The sequence below is a fragment of the Hordeum vulgare genome, chromosome 4H, assembly GCF_904849725.1.
Source record: "Hordeum vulgare subsp. vulgare chromosome 4H, MorexV3_pseudomolecules_assembly, whole genome shotgun sequence".
Classification (NCBI taxonomy): Eukaryota; Viridiplantae; Streptophyta; class Magnoliopsida; order Poales; family Poaceae; genus Hordeum; species Hordeum vulgare.
In genome coordinates this window covers 373556498-373573529 of record NC_058521.1, presented here as the reverse complement: position 1 = coordinate 373573529, position 17032 = coordinate 373556498, and the positions used below count along the sequence as shown (strand labels likewise).

At 44.5% G+C, this 17032-nt stretch overlaps 1 long non-coding RNA gene across 3 annotated transcripts; it reads left to right on the top strand.

Moving 5' to 3' along the window:
* Positions 1-7810: 7810 nt before the first annotated feature.
* LOC123448651 lies at positions 7811-11782 on the top strand. Of its 3 annotated transcripts, none has more exons than XR_006631886.1 (3): positions 7811-8483; positions 8882-8986; positions 11459-11782. It is a non-coding gene; the product is annotated as an uncharacterized LOC123448651 (long non-coding RNA). The 3 variants fall into 3 exon arrangements; XR_006631884.1 differs by having other exon boundaries at positions 7811-8512; XR_006631885.1 differs by having other exon boundaries at positions 7812-8512; positions 8887-8986.
* The last annotated feature ends 5250 nt before the right edge of the window (positions 11783-17032 follow it).

Sequence of the window (17032 nt, the reverse complement as noted above, 5' to 3'; positions counted from 1 at the left end):
GCTGACGGCAAAATAGTGACCCGTAGTATTTTGTGTTGTAATTGAAAAGAGAGAGATGTAATCAAAAAAACCACTGTTCACTTTATTCTTGATGATGAACTTTATATGACAGGGAAAGGCGGTTCCCGCATATGTCGGTTCCCGCATCGTGCGTGCGGTTCCCGCATCGTGCGTGCGGTTACAAGTAGGGATTAACTTAATTAATTACATAATTAATTAAACTCTAACACTCCCCCTAATCTCTACTTGTCCTTGAACGTGTTCATCATCTTGTAATAATCTCCTCCAAAAACCCTGTGGGAAAAATATAAGGAGTGGTGTAGTATATGCAGCTAAAACTCCTTCAAACCCTGTGGGAAAATAAGGAGAAAATGATACCGCATATAATGGTTATTGCCTCCGTTAACTCCATATGAAATGCATCCATAGAATAAGAGGACAATAAACATGTCGTATATACTTTTCCTAAAAACCCCGGTGGGGAAAACAGATAGTATGACATGTGTTCTTATGTTGATTTTACCTCATTAAAAACCTTGATGAGAACCTCTAGAGTAAACTCGTAAAGGGAAAAAGAGTGTAATATGAGGCTTTGAACAGGAACAGTTCAGGAAGATACTCCCCCTGACTCTTGCAAATCTCGGAGCCGTCGCATACCAATTCCATGAAGGTATTTCTGGAATGTTGAAGCTGGTAGAGACTTTGTGAAAAGATCAGCGAGATTATCACATGACTTGACTTGCAAGATGTTGATTTCACCACTTTTCTGGAGTTCATGGGGATAAAACAACTTAGGGGCAATATGCTTAGTGATATTGCTCTTTATGTATCCTGTTTGCATCTGTGCAACACAAGCCGCATTATCTTCATAGATAATGGTAGGTGATTCGATAGAACCAATTTCACATGACTGTTGTATGTGGTTTCTCATTCTGCGAAGCCACGTGCATTCACGTGATGCCTCATATAAAGCAATTATTTCAGAATGATTGGTAGATGTTGCAACTAGGGTCTGTTTCGAAGACTTCCATGATATAGCAGTTCCACCATGTAGGAACACAAAACCGGTCTGCGATCTGGCATTATGGGGATCAGATAAATAGCCAGCATCTGTATATCCAATTATACTAGAGTCCAGTTTTTTCTGGAATTGAAAGTATAGACCAAGATCCTTTGTGCCTTGGAGATATCAAAAGACATTCTTGACTCCCGACCAATGGCGTTTGGTAGGAGCAGCGCTGTGTCTAGCAAGTAGATTTACTGCAAATGCAATATCGGGTCTTGTGCAATTTGCAAGATACATAAGCGCTCCAATAGCACTGAGATATGGAACCTCGGGTCCCAAAATCTCTTCACCATCATCCCTTGGTCTGAACGGATCTTTCTCTACGTCTAGAGATCGAACCACCATGGGTGTTAGATGGATAGGATTTGTCCATATTGAATTTCTCCAATATTTTCTGGATATAGGCAGCTTGGTGTACCATTATTCCTGAGCTAAGGTGCTCGAGTTGGAGACCCAAGCAAAATTTGGTTTGACCCAAATCCTTCATCTCAAATTCCATCTTTAGGTGATTGCGTGCTTTATCAATATCTGGTGCGTTGCCGATGATGTTGAGATCATCAACATACACATAAATGATGCAAAATCCTGTAGAGGACTTCTTGATGAAGACACATGGGCAATCATCACTATTGGAGTAACCTTTCTGAAGAAGGAACTCACTTAGTCGGTTGTACCACATCCGCCCCGACTGTTTTAAGCCATACAATGACTTATTTAGCTTTACACAATACATGTTGCGTTTTGCATTGTTACTCGGGACACAGATACCATCAGGAACCTTCATATATGTGTCCGAATCTAGTGACCCGTAAAGATATGCGGTCACGACGTCCATCAACTGCATGGATAGATGATTTTGTACTGCCATTGATATAAGATATCGGAAAGTTGTTCCACTCATTACTGGAGAGTATGTCTCATTGAAATCAATGTCGGGTTTCTGCGTAAAACCTTGTGCTACGAGCCTTGCTTTATATCTCACCACCTCATTGTTCTCATTCCGTTTCCGGAGGAAAACCCATTTGAATCCCACAGGGAAAACATTGGGAGGTGTAGGTATTGCTTCAGTGAATACCTTCCTTTTGTTAAGCGAGGCAATTTCTGCTTGGATTGCATCCTTCCATTTAGGCCAGTCGGAGCGCCTTTGGCACTCGACGATAGACTTTGGATCATGATCAGTGATAAGGATATCTGCAATCTTTTCAGCAAAATATATGTCGACAGTCGTAGACTTGCGGTCAAATGATTCTCCAGAATCAACATAGTTGATGGAAATTTCTTGCACCCCTAGAGGCTCTTCGTTATTTCCCAATACGATTGAGTCTAGGTGTTCTGATGTTCCAGCTAGTTTGTGCACACTGGAGCTGGGTTGTGAAGGTTGGCCTTCTACTGGATGAAAACTACCCATAAGGTGCTCATCAACTTTGAGTTGACTTGCATTTACTGATTTTGAGGATTTTCTCCTCTCTCTCCTTTGCTGCTTGCGAGAAGCAGGTTCCGGCTCAGCGGCCGTACTACTCCCCCTCTTTTTAGGAACAGGGAGTTGAGTGGTTTTAGTTGGTACCTCCACTCTTTCGGGCGCATTCCTGGCTGGAATCAAGGATTTTGTAACACCTTTTAGATCAGTAAATGAATCTGGCAGATTATTTGCAAGATGTTGCAAATTAATAATTTTCCGAACTTGTAGTTCAGTCTCTTGAGTACGTGGATCAGAGGTTGAAATGGCAATGGCATTCCAATCAATTTCCGGGCATTCTTTCTGGTACTTGAAATCTCCCCCTAATGCCGGAAAATGTTCCTCGTCAAAAATGCAATCAGCGTGACGGGCTGTAAATAGATCCCCAGTAAGGGGTTCTAGGTACTTAATAATCGATGGTGATTTGTACCCCACATAGATCCCAAGTTTCCTGTGTGGGCCCATGGATGTCCGCTGTGGTGGTGAGATTGGGACGTACGTAGCACATCCGAACTTACGCAAATGGGAAATGCTGGGAGGATTTCCACGTACCAATTCTAGAGGGGAAGAACTGTGATATGCAGTTGGCCTCAATTGTATCAAGTCAGCAGCGTGTAAAACTGTATGACCCCAACAAGAGGTTGGCAAGTTGCAATTCATCAACAAGGTCTTGCAATGAGTTTAATCCTCTTAATCAATGCTTCAGCCAAACCATTTTGTGTATGGACATATGGAACAGAGTGCTGAACTTCAATCCCCAAGGCCATGCAATAATCATTGAAGGCACGTGAGGAGAATTCTGCAGCGTTGTCCATTCGAATTGATTTAATCCGATTTTCTGGATAATGGGCCTGTAACTTAATTACTTCCCGCATTATCTTGGCAAATGCATGGTTTCGTGTGGATAGAAGGCACACGTGTGACCATCGTGTAGATGCGTCAATCAGAACCATGAAATACCGAAATGGTCCAGATAATGGTTGGATAGGACCACAAATGTCACCTTGAATGCGTTCAAGGAACTGAAGCGGTTCAGCTTGTATTTTAAGGTGTGATGGCCTCAAAATTAGTTTCCCTGTGGCGCAGGATGTGCACACAAAGTCTGATGACTGAGGAAACTTTGACTCAAGCAAATTATGACCAATGGAATTGCTAGTAATTTTCCTCATCATCCCAACACTGGGGTGACCAAGGCGATCATGCCAAGTTTGGAATGCATTAACATTCTGAAAAATTACCTTGTAAGCAACATGTTCTACGGGCTTGATGTACGTATAGTACAGTCCGGACGATAGTGAAGGAATTCTTTCAAGTACTTGCTTGCCATATCCGTAATCTTTTGTGAAGAATAGAAACTCTTCTTTGTTGTCCTGATGAGTTTCAATGTGAAAACCATTTTTACGGATATCTCGAAAACTGATGAGGGTACGGGATGAATCGGGATACAGCAAGGCATCCTCAATTGTCACCTGTGTACCACCTGGGAGGGTAAATATGGCACGTCCAGTGCCAACAATTACCGTATCGCGTCCAGCGATTGTCAAAATATCTCCATTCATCTTTTTCAGAGTCTGAAAATATTTCAACTCCCTCAGAATGGAGTTTGTGGTAGCACTGTCCACAAGGCATAATTCCTCTTCCATCGGATTGTCCCCGTAGAAAGCTATATATAAAAATGAGGAATTTTCAATAAGAAAACCTTATTTCAATACATAGAATACAATCTAATTATATCAAAGTGCTGATACAATATATAAATGACAACAATACTTATGTTCTATTACAATCATCACACATGGATATGATTTATTTAATAAATCGATCACTAAGGAGATAATGGGACTAATCGAAGTCTCCAAACATGTCGGTTGAGGTGTACTCAACCATCATGTTCTCCGTGTCTATAGGATCCTCTGATGTAAGGAGTGTCATGGTGTTGCTAGATCCGGGAGGAATTTCTTGCGAACCACCAGCTCCATTGGTGCCATCTGGATGAAGGTTGAAGTTGGCTTCAAACCTTTTCCCGTGAGGTACTTTGCGTCCCTTAGATTGCTGATACAGAATTGCCAGATGCTTCGGGGTCTTGCACTTATTGGTAGGATGCGTGTAGCATCCACACTTGTCACAAAGCTTAGTTTTATCAAACTTGGGCTTTGCGGTGCCTTTCCCACGGTCCGAGTTTCCAAGCTTTCTGTTCCGGTTGCGCTTGCGTTTACCCTTGAAGTTCGATGGCTTGCCATGGGACGCACCATCAAACTTTCGTTTGTTCACGACGTTCATATGAACTTCAGGCAGAGGTTGGGAACCAACCGGACGCTGAGAACCATTCTTAGCAAGTAGTTCATCATGCTTTTCAGCCTGAAGTAGGATATGAATGAGGTCGGAATAGACTTGGTAGTCACAAGCGCGGTACTGTTGCTGGAGGACCCTTTCAGATGGGAGCATAGTAGATAGAGTTTTTTCTATCTTTTCCGCATCAGTAGGTTCCTTCCTGCAAAAGCGTAATTTGGAACTTATCTTATGAACCTCGTGATTGTATGCCCCGATGGATTTGAAATCCTGGAGTCGGATATGCGTCCAATCATGGAGTGCTTCCGGCAGGACAACTGCCTTTTGCTGTTCATACCTCGTCTTGAGGGCCTGAAACAGAGTAAGTGGGGATTCCTCCTCCAAATATTCAGATTTGAGATCTGGGTGGATATGGTGCCTTATGATGTATAAGGCGGCATATTTCTGTTCATCTCTCAACGGCGTGACTCCATCCGAAAGAGGATCTTCCGGAGTCTGGATTGCACGCACTAATCCACGGGATGCAAGAGCGATCTTGATGTCCATGGCCCAGGTAGGATAGTTGTGGCCATTGAGGTCGAGTACATCGAACTCTCTTCCAGCCATTAGTTACCTACATGGGTAAACCAGAGATTATTGATTTACACCATGGTAAATAAAAACCTTCATGGTTACGTTGTATTAATGTTGCAAAATTAATGATAACTTCAAGAAATGGTCTTGAGATCATTAGTGTGACTTTCAAATTGTTAAGTTTGACACGTTGTAGATACGCCCCAAAATAAGATTCGGGGTCCATCTCTCAGAACTAGAGAGTATAATCTGATAAAAATCAGTAGATACTCATGTTTCTAGTACCTTATGTCATAACTTAATAAAATGTATGGGAGGGCACAATATTAAGCAATCATCATATCAATATGATAGAATGTAGGCTTAACCATAGTGGCGATAATCTGCTATGCAGTAGATCAACTCACTATTGTGTGGTCCCAAAACATCAATTTGAAGGAAAAACACTTTGAAATTTTGCATATCAACCCGTGCTCGTATTAAGCAAAAACTCAATTAAGACGAGGGGTTGACTTTTATTTGCAAGAAATTTAAAATCTCAATTACAAATTATACGGGTAATCAATCTCAACATGTAGTAAACACGGAAATATATATTACATCTCATATATGCTGGAATACAAAGTACTCTACAGAGATTAATACAGGAATTAAGCAGGATCTAAAACAGGGATTAGTCTACTGCTAGATCTACTGTTGATGCTACAGGAATTAACCTAAAAACAGGAATTAATCTAAAACTTGCTGCTAGACTAGGACTAGTTCATTCCAACACCACACAGGATTAGTTAGAGAAGGAAACAGATTTTTTTTTATTTCCTGCCACCGAGTAGATAAGGCATAGCCATGTGTTGTGCTAGAGAGACCGCTGCTGCCTCATCACATGCGTCCACCGCTCACGTCGTTGTCCTCGTCAGAAGACCTGCCCAGAGGCAGAGAGCCTGATGCAGCGCCATTCGCTAGCCCAAGTGCAGCCGGGCTCCAGGAGCCAGCGCGCGGGGCGCGGCTGCTCGACGGAGAGCCCGCCGCCGCGAGGCCGTAGGGCATCAGCCGGCGGCGCGTCGGAGGGGTCGCCGGCGTCGGGGACGGCAGGCGCGGGCGCGGGGGCGTAGCCGGCGCTGCGGGCGCGATGGAGTCGGCGGCCGCCGCGCAGGAGAAACTGCGGGCAGCGTAGCCAAAACCGGAGGCGCATGCGCCGGTCAACGCGAGCTCGGGCGCGAAGGCGGCGGCCCTGGTCGTCGGCGCGAGCGCGGGCGCAGGGCGGCGGCCCCGGTCGGCGCGGGCGCGGGCGCAGGGGCGGCGGCCCTCGTCGGCGCGGGCGCGGGCGCAGAAGCGGCGGCCCCCGTCGGTGCGAGCGCGGGCGCGGACGCGGGGGCGGCGGCCCTCGTCGGTGCGAGCGCGGGCGCGGACGCGGGGGCGGCGGCCCCCGTCGGTGCGAGCGCGGGCGCGGAGGCGCCGAACGCAAAGAAGGGAGCAGGGGCTCCGGCCTGCGCGGGGAAACCGCCGCCCATCTCGGCACCGCCGGGGTCGGAGACGGGAGGCGCGACGCGGGGTCTTCAGCGGCGGCGCTGGTGGATCCTCACTCGAAGACGGGTCCATGCACCTGCTCGAGGGAGTCGGTGTCATCCCCATGGAGTGGGCAGATGACCCACCCATGGGCAGGACACCAGAAGCCCGGCGAGGAGCCGAGCATCTGCGGGGCAGGGCCGGCGAGGAGCCAGTCGATGGACTCCCGTGCGAGCGGGGCGCGGGGCTCGGCGCCAACAGCCGGATTCGCACCGCTCAGAGAGCGGGTGCCCAGGCCGTGACGGAGCGCTCTGTAGCCACCGGCGCCATGGCGGCGGCCGATGTAGCGACCCGCTCCATGGCGTCTTCCATCGAAGCGGCGGCGCTCTCCGAAACTGCGGCGGAGAACAGCAAGGCGGCGACGACGGACGTCGTTCTGCAGCACGCGACGAAGGTGCGTCGGCATTGAACGAGGCATCCTACCTTTTCTTCTTCCTGTCTATCTCTTCTCGTCGAAGGCGCTCTTAGAAGAAGCAGTGCTGATAACGTGTTGTAATTGAAAAGAGAGAGATGTAATCAAAAAAACCACTGTTCACTTTATTCTTGATGATGAACTTTATATGACAGGGAAAGGCGGTTCCCGCATATGTCGGTTCCCGCATCGTGCGTGCGGTTTCCGCATCGTGCGTGCGGTTACAAGTAAGGATTAACTTAATTAATTACATAATTAATTAAACTCTAACATTTTGGACGGAACTGGAGTGTTTATCTGATTTGCCGTGTGCTGGATCGTAACTGTCGGCAAAGGAATGAGGTTTGTGGTGTGAATTTCTCCCCGCTATGACTGCCAAGAGGTAAAGAACAAAAAGAAACCCTGCCCCGCTTCACCCAAGACCCCACGCAAAAGAAAGAAAGAAAACCCCTGGCATTATCCTCTCCTCTCTTGCGAACTCGCCTCTCCCTAGGGCTTCTCTCCTCTCCCCGCCTCCAGTCGTCGCCGCCGCCCCCTATAGCTTCAGCCTCCTCACCTTCACTCAATGGCTGCGGATCCACTCCAGCAGCTAAGGCAGCGGTCACATGCGCCCTCCTTCCCTCACTCCTTGCGTTGCAAACCCTAGCCATGTTGACAATGGTGGTGGCTACATCAACGACGGCGGTACGTTATGGGATCCCTACTCTCGCTCATTTGAGGAGATGAACACAAGGAGCGCGACAGTCGCGTCCCCTCGGCCGACCTAGGTAGATGGCGACCCACGGCACCATGGTGAATCCATTCCCCCAACTGTTATCCCAGCTCCTTTTTCTATCACAACGTGCCCCAACAACGACAAATCTTGGAGATAGAGATCATGTCGTTCGCAAAGGCAATCGAGGACAAGGAGATCACCGCGCTCGAGTGTCTTGGCTCGGACGACATTGAGGCGGTCCGCGACTGCTGAATCTGCACATGCGTTGCGCGACATAGCGCCAGCCCAAGTGGTGTGCCCTTTGCACGACGAGTACGCTGAGGTCCTCAAGAAAGAGTTCTTCTCCGTCGGAAAGGCCAGAGAGCTCCTGGTGTGCCACTTCTACTGTGGCAACTCGATGTGCAAGGTACACCAATAACGTGGCTCAGTTGACAGGTAAAGGTTATCAGTTAGGTGGTTTTATATATCCAAAATTTTCACATGAACTTGCATAAAGGTTAAGGGAGTTGTTTGAGGTTGTACTTGGAAGACTACTTCATTCTATCATATCTTTGTGCTTATCAGTTTGATATCCTTACTTCTTCAAGTTGGATTCCAACTAATGTTGATGTAGTTAAGTATGTACCTATTAGTGTAGTTCATGTACTTGCGCTTGCCTGATGTCCCTGTGTATAATTGTGTCTAGCTATTAATGAATATATCTCTCTCTGATATCAACGAATGTCACATTCAAACAGTTAGCTAGATCTTGCCACTTTACTGTCATAAACAAATAACTGAAAATTTATTTCTCTATGTTGCAAGATAAGGTCCTTTGTTGACATCATTTCCATCCCAAACCGAAGTGCTACTCAACTCGGTGCCGAGGTTAATCTCGTGTCGAGGACAGCTCCTGAATTGATTAAATAGGTATGTCCTGCTTTCTTGTCGTTGCACATATTGTTATTTCTTTTATAAATATTCAATATGTGTCAGCCATGATGGAATAAAAATCCTATTTAAAAAAATTATAAGTATCTATAGCCTGAATCATGTGGTGATTCCTGGATATTTAGGTTGGATTTTCCTATTTGTAAACTGAGTAGCAACTACCAACATGCTAACTTATGACGTCAGGTTAGATGTTCCCTCTCTAAAAACTGTTCATCTACAAGATATAGCTATATGAATTATTTTTACTATTGCATTTTTTCGTTATGCCATACCGAGTGTTTCTTTTCTTCTAATGCTAAATACTAAAAATAAATAAAGAAGTTTACCTTTTAGAATTTCAACCATTATATCATTGCATCATGATGTTTTGCACAACACGGACTCTATGAGACCATAGGACTTATATTCAGGTGATCTCTTTCAACTTAACATGATCAACTTTGAACGGTGCTATTTTAATATGAGCTGGTCATGACCCCTGAAAGATTCGTATGATGCACCGACAGCATTTTATTTTGTAATTCACCACTAACATTACTACCTGTGTGATTGTATTTTTTGTATTCTCATTAAATAGTTTTCTGCTTCGTATGCAAATGCTATTTGTCTTGCCGCAATTGTGACACTGCACAATTTACTCGTTCTTACTATTGTTTAATGTATTTTTGGCTCTCATATTTTTTTTATCATGTCCAACAAGCAATTTAATCTTCTTTGCAGACATTCATCTTTGCATCCTTCAAATTCTCAGCTATACATGGACATTCTAAGTCCAAGTAACATACATCAGTCCAATGCCCTCACTAGCCACCGGCACTCATTGCCACCTTTTTACGTGTGTGTCACCCATCCCCTCGGTTGCTGGCACCCAACTGTATTCCTCCTCCCCGCCTTTAGATATTTAGCTGGTCTATTTAGTTAAGAACTTCATGCAGGTTTAGAGAGAATTGTCTTGATTTCTATGTCATATGGGTAACTAAGTTTAGAAAAAATTATCCTTGATTCCAATTTGAAGTGACAACTGTATATAGGTGAGTGGAATTGCTTTGCATTTTTGGCACATACTTTTCTTAAGATGATTTATGGCTAGCAGTTCATTGTTATCCAAGTGCATAATATCCAAATATTCATTGAGTTCTATGAAGGTGTACATTTTCGGATATTATGATTCTCCATAACCATTGTATAGTTAAGTGCCATTACATGCCACAAACAATATATTGTATTTTGGTAGTTTAGCTGGTAAACATGAATAAGGGCTTCCCTTCAGAAAATTGTGGATTTTCTTTCAGCCTTTTTAAACGATTATTACCCCGCTTGAGCTTTATTTCTGCACGCGATGCTCGGAAAATACTTGCTAGAGCAACAAACCAACAATAGTAATGGTAATGCAGTTTTTTAGTCTTGCGTGCCATGAATTTCCTATAACATCTAGAGAATACAATCAGACCTCATGCAGCTGCGATCGATACAAGTTGTGTTATGCATTTTTCACTTCACATAGTGATTTTTATAGCTTGATATGCCTTCAAAATCATCGATAAAGAGAGTGTAGTACGGTTTGATCGAACATGGACTATGGATGTTTAAATTTGTGATACTACTAGCTTGTGATTGCAGTATTGACGTGTGAACTTATATTTATTTAATGATAATACCTTAGAAATATACATAGTAATCTCGAGAAACCAATCTGTTGGTAGTCTCCGTTTGATTATTCTGATGTTGCTTAATTTTTTTGATGTTTAATTATTGTAAACAACCATCTTGTTTAACCCATAAGTATCAACATATAACCTGTAACCTCTAAGTATCATTTGTAACCTCTAACCTGTAAGTATCAACTCCATTTGAAATATTTTTATTTTCTGTGATAGATGGTCATCATATTAGAAGTTTATTACCTAAACTCCTAACTAGTACTTGAAAATTTATTGTATGGTATCCTATGAATTAAATGGTACCTGCAATGAAGATATTTTATCTCCCGCCTCTTTGATTTGTTCTAGTACTATGTGCACATTAGTTCTTTCGATGAGTAGTGTGTATTTTCAACTGATCTCTGTTTGACGGCTTGAAGTTCATCAACGTTGAGTTGTGGCAGGTTATTCCTTTGAAATTTCAGTGACTTACACATCGCTACCATTTTTTGAATTATAATTGTCACCAAATATTTATTTGCTCCTATGGTGCCGATGCTTGAATTTTGTGATTGAAGATGCTTGACTTTTGTGATTGAAGATCGACTTGTGATGTTGAGAAGGTCACCACGTTGAAGGATTAATAATTAGAAAAGAGTGTTCCTGCAAGTTGCTTGGTGTATTTCTGGGTGTATGTTGTGGTTCCAAATAATGTTGCTTCTCAAGTTGCTTGGTGTCAAATTTTCTAGATTATTTGATATGATGAATCTTATAAATCGGAACCTCTTTCTTGTTTGGTTAATTGCAGTGGACACATGAAGAATGGATGGAGCAGCAGTGCTGATTGGAGCTACATGTAACCTGATGTGGTGTTGTCATCTCCTCGACATAGCGACTAATTGTGCTTTGTTTCCTTTCCAATAGCATGGTTGGAGTTTAGCATGTGTGTGTCGAGGCTAGCTCCTCGAGTAGTACATGCCCCGCTAAATGTGATACTTGTGAAGGTTAGTGAACACTTGTGATACTTTGTGACTGTGTGGTATACTTTGTGATCTCATATGCAACACTTTGTGTTATGCTATGATATATATGTAGATGATTTGGCGATGTTATAATCTTGTGGTTTGTGTAATCATATTTGTATTTGAATTGCTGAATATTGTCTACTGACATCAGCAACCTGCCCCTACAGAGGCAAAACCATTCTATGTGCCGTCTCGTGCGCACCAATGCAGATGGCAAAGGCTTCCTGTTTTCCTTCTAGTTCACGTGGAGGCTGACGGCAAAGAATTATTCTTTGTCATCTGGTGCACGTGGAGACTGACGACAAACGATTCTTCTTTGCCGTCTGGTGGTTGACGGCAAAGGTTTCTTCTTTGCTGTCTCGTGCGCATAAAAGTTAACGACAAAGGCATTAACTCCGTCCGTTTGGTAGCGGTTCCGTGAGTTACTTTTTTTTGCTGTCTGACCTCATTTGCAAACGACAAATAACTTACACTGACGGCAAAATCTTTGCCGTCTACCCGATGCAAAGCTGACGGCAGAGAACCTCTTCCCCATTCATAGGATGCCGTCAAGCTTTGTCGTCTGCTAGTAGACGGCAAAATCGTTGTTGTCTGTATACGTGGCCTTTGCCGTTTGTTATTGCCTGACGGCAAACTTTCTGATTCCCGTAGTGCTAGGAACTTTGAATGCGGGGCTGGTGACAAGCGCCAGCCTTTTGCGGTAATCGACAAGAACCGGGAATTGAAATAATCACTGCAAGGTTTGATTAAGTGCAGACTCATTCGTGTGACACGAAGTAGCCTCTATCGACTTTGTAAATAGCTCGGATTGCAGACCAGTTCTCGCGTGTTATGATGGTCAGGTTTTGGCTTTCTCCACTAAGGTATGTCGAACCAGGCCAGGTGGGAATACAATCACAGTGGTTCTCCCTTTACCCCTTTAGCCAAACTAGTGGAACATAAGGGGGTAAGCACAGGAGCGGGGCAATCCAACTGTAGACCCAAGACATAATTTAGAACTAGTGTATATAAAGCAAAATCTTGAGAAAGCAAACACTTAGGAGAAGAAGAAGCGAAGGTGTAATTACACGGGTGGTGTTACCATCCAAGCCCCCGGGCTCTGATCGATAGCACTTTAGCATGTGCAAAATGTAATTTTGACATGTTAGTACCGATAAGAACAAAGTCTATGTATACGAATGTACTTGAAATAATGTGTGCAATGAATTTTTATAACTCATAGCACAGAGGAAGATGTTACAGGTAACTATTGATACAAGTATTTTGAAGCAACTTTTCAAGAGACCTTACATGGGTGACTTCACATCCGCCCTGTGTTCGGCCACACTATGTCTATTGGCCCAACTAGGTTGGGGGTACTATTCTTTTACAAGAAGTTCCTATCAGCAAACGGACCTTGAGTATAGGGTCTAGGGAAGCTGTTGAAGAATGTAAAAGCTTAACGCTTGGTATCTTCATGATGCCCTGTCTTTGGTTTGTAAGAGTGTGTTGGACCATAACTCAGTTGACCTGGTCCCATGATCCCTGGTGGGTTGCTCCCACGGCTGCCCATGGAATTTTAAGAATGAAATTGCGTTGTCGAGGGACATACCTTGATGGTGTTCGGGCCATGCCATGGAAGCCGTATCCATATCCTCTCTCGGCCAAATAATTTTTCGACTGGTCGAATTGAGCTCGGGCTCGTTTGCCTCCCCTTCGCGCCTTGTTGCCGGCCTGTGGCTCGAAGTGTCGCTATAGTGTTGACACTTAGCTGTGAGTGCAGATGTGTGCTCCTCGGTCCAGAGAGAGTGCTCTGTATTTCCGTTTACCGTGATGACTCCCTTGGGTCCGGGCATATTGAGCTTCAAGTAGGCATAGTGGGGTACGACATTAAAGCGGGTGAAAGCTATGCAACCGAGAGAGGGAATGGTATCCACTTCAAAAGGGGACGATGTCGAAGATCAAGTCCTCTCTATGGTAGTTGTCGGCAGAAGCGAACATGACCTCGAGTATTATCGTGCCCGAGCAACGAGCTTGAACGTCTGGAATCACGCCTTTAAAGGTAGTGCGGCTTGGCTTGATGCTTGATGGGTCTATGCCAATCTTTTTCACCGTATACGAATAAATTAGATTAAGGCTACTTGCTCCATCCATGACCCGAATGAGGTGGAAACCATCGACGATGGGGTCGAGGACTAGGGCCGCCGATCCTCCAGGACGGATACTGGTCGGATGATCCGTGTGATCGAAAGTGATCGGGCAAACCGACCACGGGTTGTATTTGGGTGCTACGGGCTCTACCATGTATACCTCCTGCAGTGTCATTTTCCTCTCCTTCTTGGGTATATGGGTGACAAAGATCATGTTCACCATCTTGACCTTAGGAGGGAACTGCTTTTGACCTCCATTATTTGGGCCACGGGTCTCCTCGTCGTCTTCAATTTGTGGGGCCCTGTTTTCTCATTGGTGGCGAGCTTGCGTGCCTGTTTGAAGACCCAACAATTATGGTTGGTGTGGGTGCCGATCTTATCGTGGTTGCCATGAATTTGGCAGGGCCGTTCCATGATTTTTCCCATGGGGTTGGTCCATCCATGTTCCCTTTAAAATGATTCTTGCCATGTGATTCATGATGCTCTTTTTTTGTTTCAGTTCTTTACCTTTATGCGAGCATCACTGAAATCATTATGCCTAGCAAGGGACGTTAAACAATAGCGCTTGTTGGGAGGCAACCCAATTTTAATTTTATGATTTTGTTTTTTGCTTCTGTTTTTTAGTGTTGCACACATTATTACCTCTATAGTAATTGTGTTTTCTTGTTGTTTGAGCCAAGTAAGAGCTTTGGGATGGCCTACGGTGTTTGCAAGTTGATTTTGCTAAAAAACAGAAACTTTTGCTCTGAGTCGAGAAATTTTGTAACTTCACTGTAATGTTGTTTTGATCTAATTTTTTTCACAAGACTGGTTTGCAAATTTCCCAGACTTTCCTAGTTTTTCCGATTTTTTTGGAGTAACAGAAGTATTCGAAGTAAACAGATTGCTATAGACTGTTCTGTCTTTGATAAATTCTGTTTTCTTTGTGTTGTTTGCTTTTTTGATGAATCTATGGGTTGTATCGGGTGGTATGAACCATGGAGAAATTGGAATAAAGTAAATATTACATCAATATAAATAAAGAATGAGTTCACAACAGTTACTAAAGTGGTGATTTATTTTTCTTATACTAACGGATCTCATGAGCTTTCGGTTGAGTTTGTGTTGTGAAGTTTTCAAGTTTTGGGTAAAGATTTGATGGATTATGGAATAAGGAGTGGCAAGAGCCTAAGCTTGGGGATGCCCAAGGCACCCCAAGTCATATTTAAGGATACCAAAGAGCCTAAGATTGGGGATGCCCCGGAAGGCATCCCCTCTTTCGTCTTCAATCCATCGGTAAATTTACTTGAGGCTATATTTTTATCACCACATGATATGTGTTTTGCTTGGAGCGTCTTGTATGATATGAGTCTTTACTTTTTAGTTTGCCACAATCATCCTTGCTTCACACATCTTTTGAGAGAGACACACACACTGAATCATGAATTTATTAGAATACTCTTTATGCTTCACTTATATCTTTTGAGCTAGGTGTAACACCCTGATTTTTCAAATTTATTCTTTTTAAAATATTTTGGAGGGTCACTTGCAATTTGGTGGATTTTCAAATTCTCAAAGCAAGTTGGATTGTGAAGTCTCTGATTTCTTGTCTCAAGCAACCCCAAAACCTTTTACTTCTTACCAAAACCTTTCTAAGATTTATTAGCAATATTTTATTCCTCCCAATAATTCTTTTTTTCTATTTTGGCAATTATGGCATCACCATGGGTTGTGAAGAAACCAATAGCTTGGGTGAGCTTTAAGACTCAAAACTTTTACAACATCTTCTCAATACCATATTATTTCAAAATATTCAAAAATATTTCTTTGTCCAATGGAGAATTTTGGCCAGAATAATTATTTGTTTTCTGACCAGAATTGTCCCTTCGTGAAGCAACCCCGGGATTCATGTTTTGGAAAATTCCCAATAAATTCCTGTAGTTACTAGGGATTATATATAGTTCTAATATGTAAAAACATCCAATGGTCCAATACAAATTTTGAGCAGGAAACCTCTGCTAAGTTTCTGCTAAAATTGAACCCTTGTGAAGGAAGTGCTAGCTAGGAGTGCACAATGGAGCTACAAATTTTTGGGCATGTGTGCACTACCAAATGACACTTCCCCACCAAGTCTCACTTATAGAAAAGCTTGCAATTGAGTGCTAGGAGCTCATTTGTGTTCTGGACCAGAAAGATGGTTTTCAAAGGAACTATATTCATTTGATCTTCAAACCTTGCCAAACTTTGCCAGTTTAGAGTCTTTTCTATGGTGATCCTCCCAGACATCCTATCTTACTCCAACCCCAGCCCAGTTGAGCTCTAAAACCACCCAAAGTCTATAGACAGAAACTGTTGTTGTTGTTCCACATCGTAGGAGAGCGTGAGTGATCGAGCAAGTAGTGGATGATTACTAAAGAGAGGCTGGTCGATGCAATGGACAAGGTCTCCAGGCTTGCATGACATTAGGGTGGTCACAACCATGGTGATCATAGTGCTGGCATGCCACAGAGCGTGCTCTACGCAACTCGAGTGACAGTCGAGCCACCCCGAGCCGTCATTCGCTGCCCCATCCTTGTCCTGAGCGCCGACGAGGTCCCTCGCAGCCGCGTGGCACCTCTCGAAGGTGTTGGGTCACCGGAGAACGCCGCCGTCGCTCCCGGCCAAGCTCCGCCACAGGACCGAACTGACGTCTACGGCCACTGTTCTCGTCCACAAGCTCTTAATGGCCAGGAGCTATCCCATCGCCTCGCTTCTCTCCTCCGCCACCTCAGCACACTCCACGACGACCATCTCAGCCCCCCGGCGACTGTGGTTGAGCTTATCCTCGCTACTTCGGGAGAGATCAGCCGAGCTCGTCGCCGGCCTATTTAAAGGAGTGCCCGACCCCTTCGAGCTCTCCACACCCCTCCTGCTTCTCCCTATTGACCTCCCGAAGAGCGAGCCAAGGCCTAGAGGCCCTCTAGCCTCGAACATCGCCGGAGTTCCGCCTCCTGCGGCCTCACCATCGACAGCACCAACCCCATCCTCCAGAACCTAATCAACCCCACCGTCGACTTCGGGAAGTTCCCATGGTGCTTCTCGACCCCTCACCCAAGATTTTCCCCGCCGGAATCCTCGTCTCCGATGACCACCCGAAGCCGCCGTCGGAGGAGAAGAAGGGGACGACTTCATCTGTCCACCTCTCGCCAAGCTGCGGGTACGTGCGTGCTTGTCGTCGACTGCCTGTTCCATTCCGTCCGATCCTAGGCG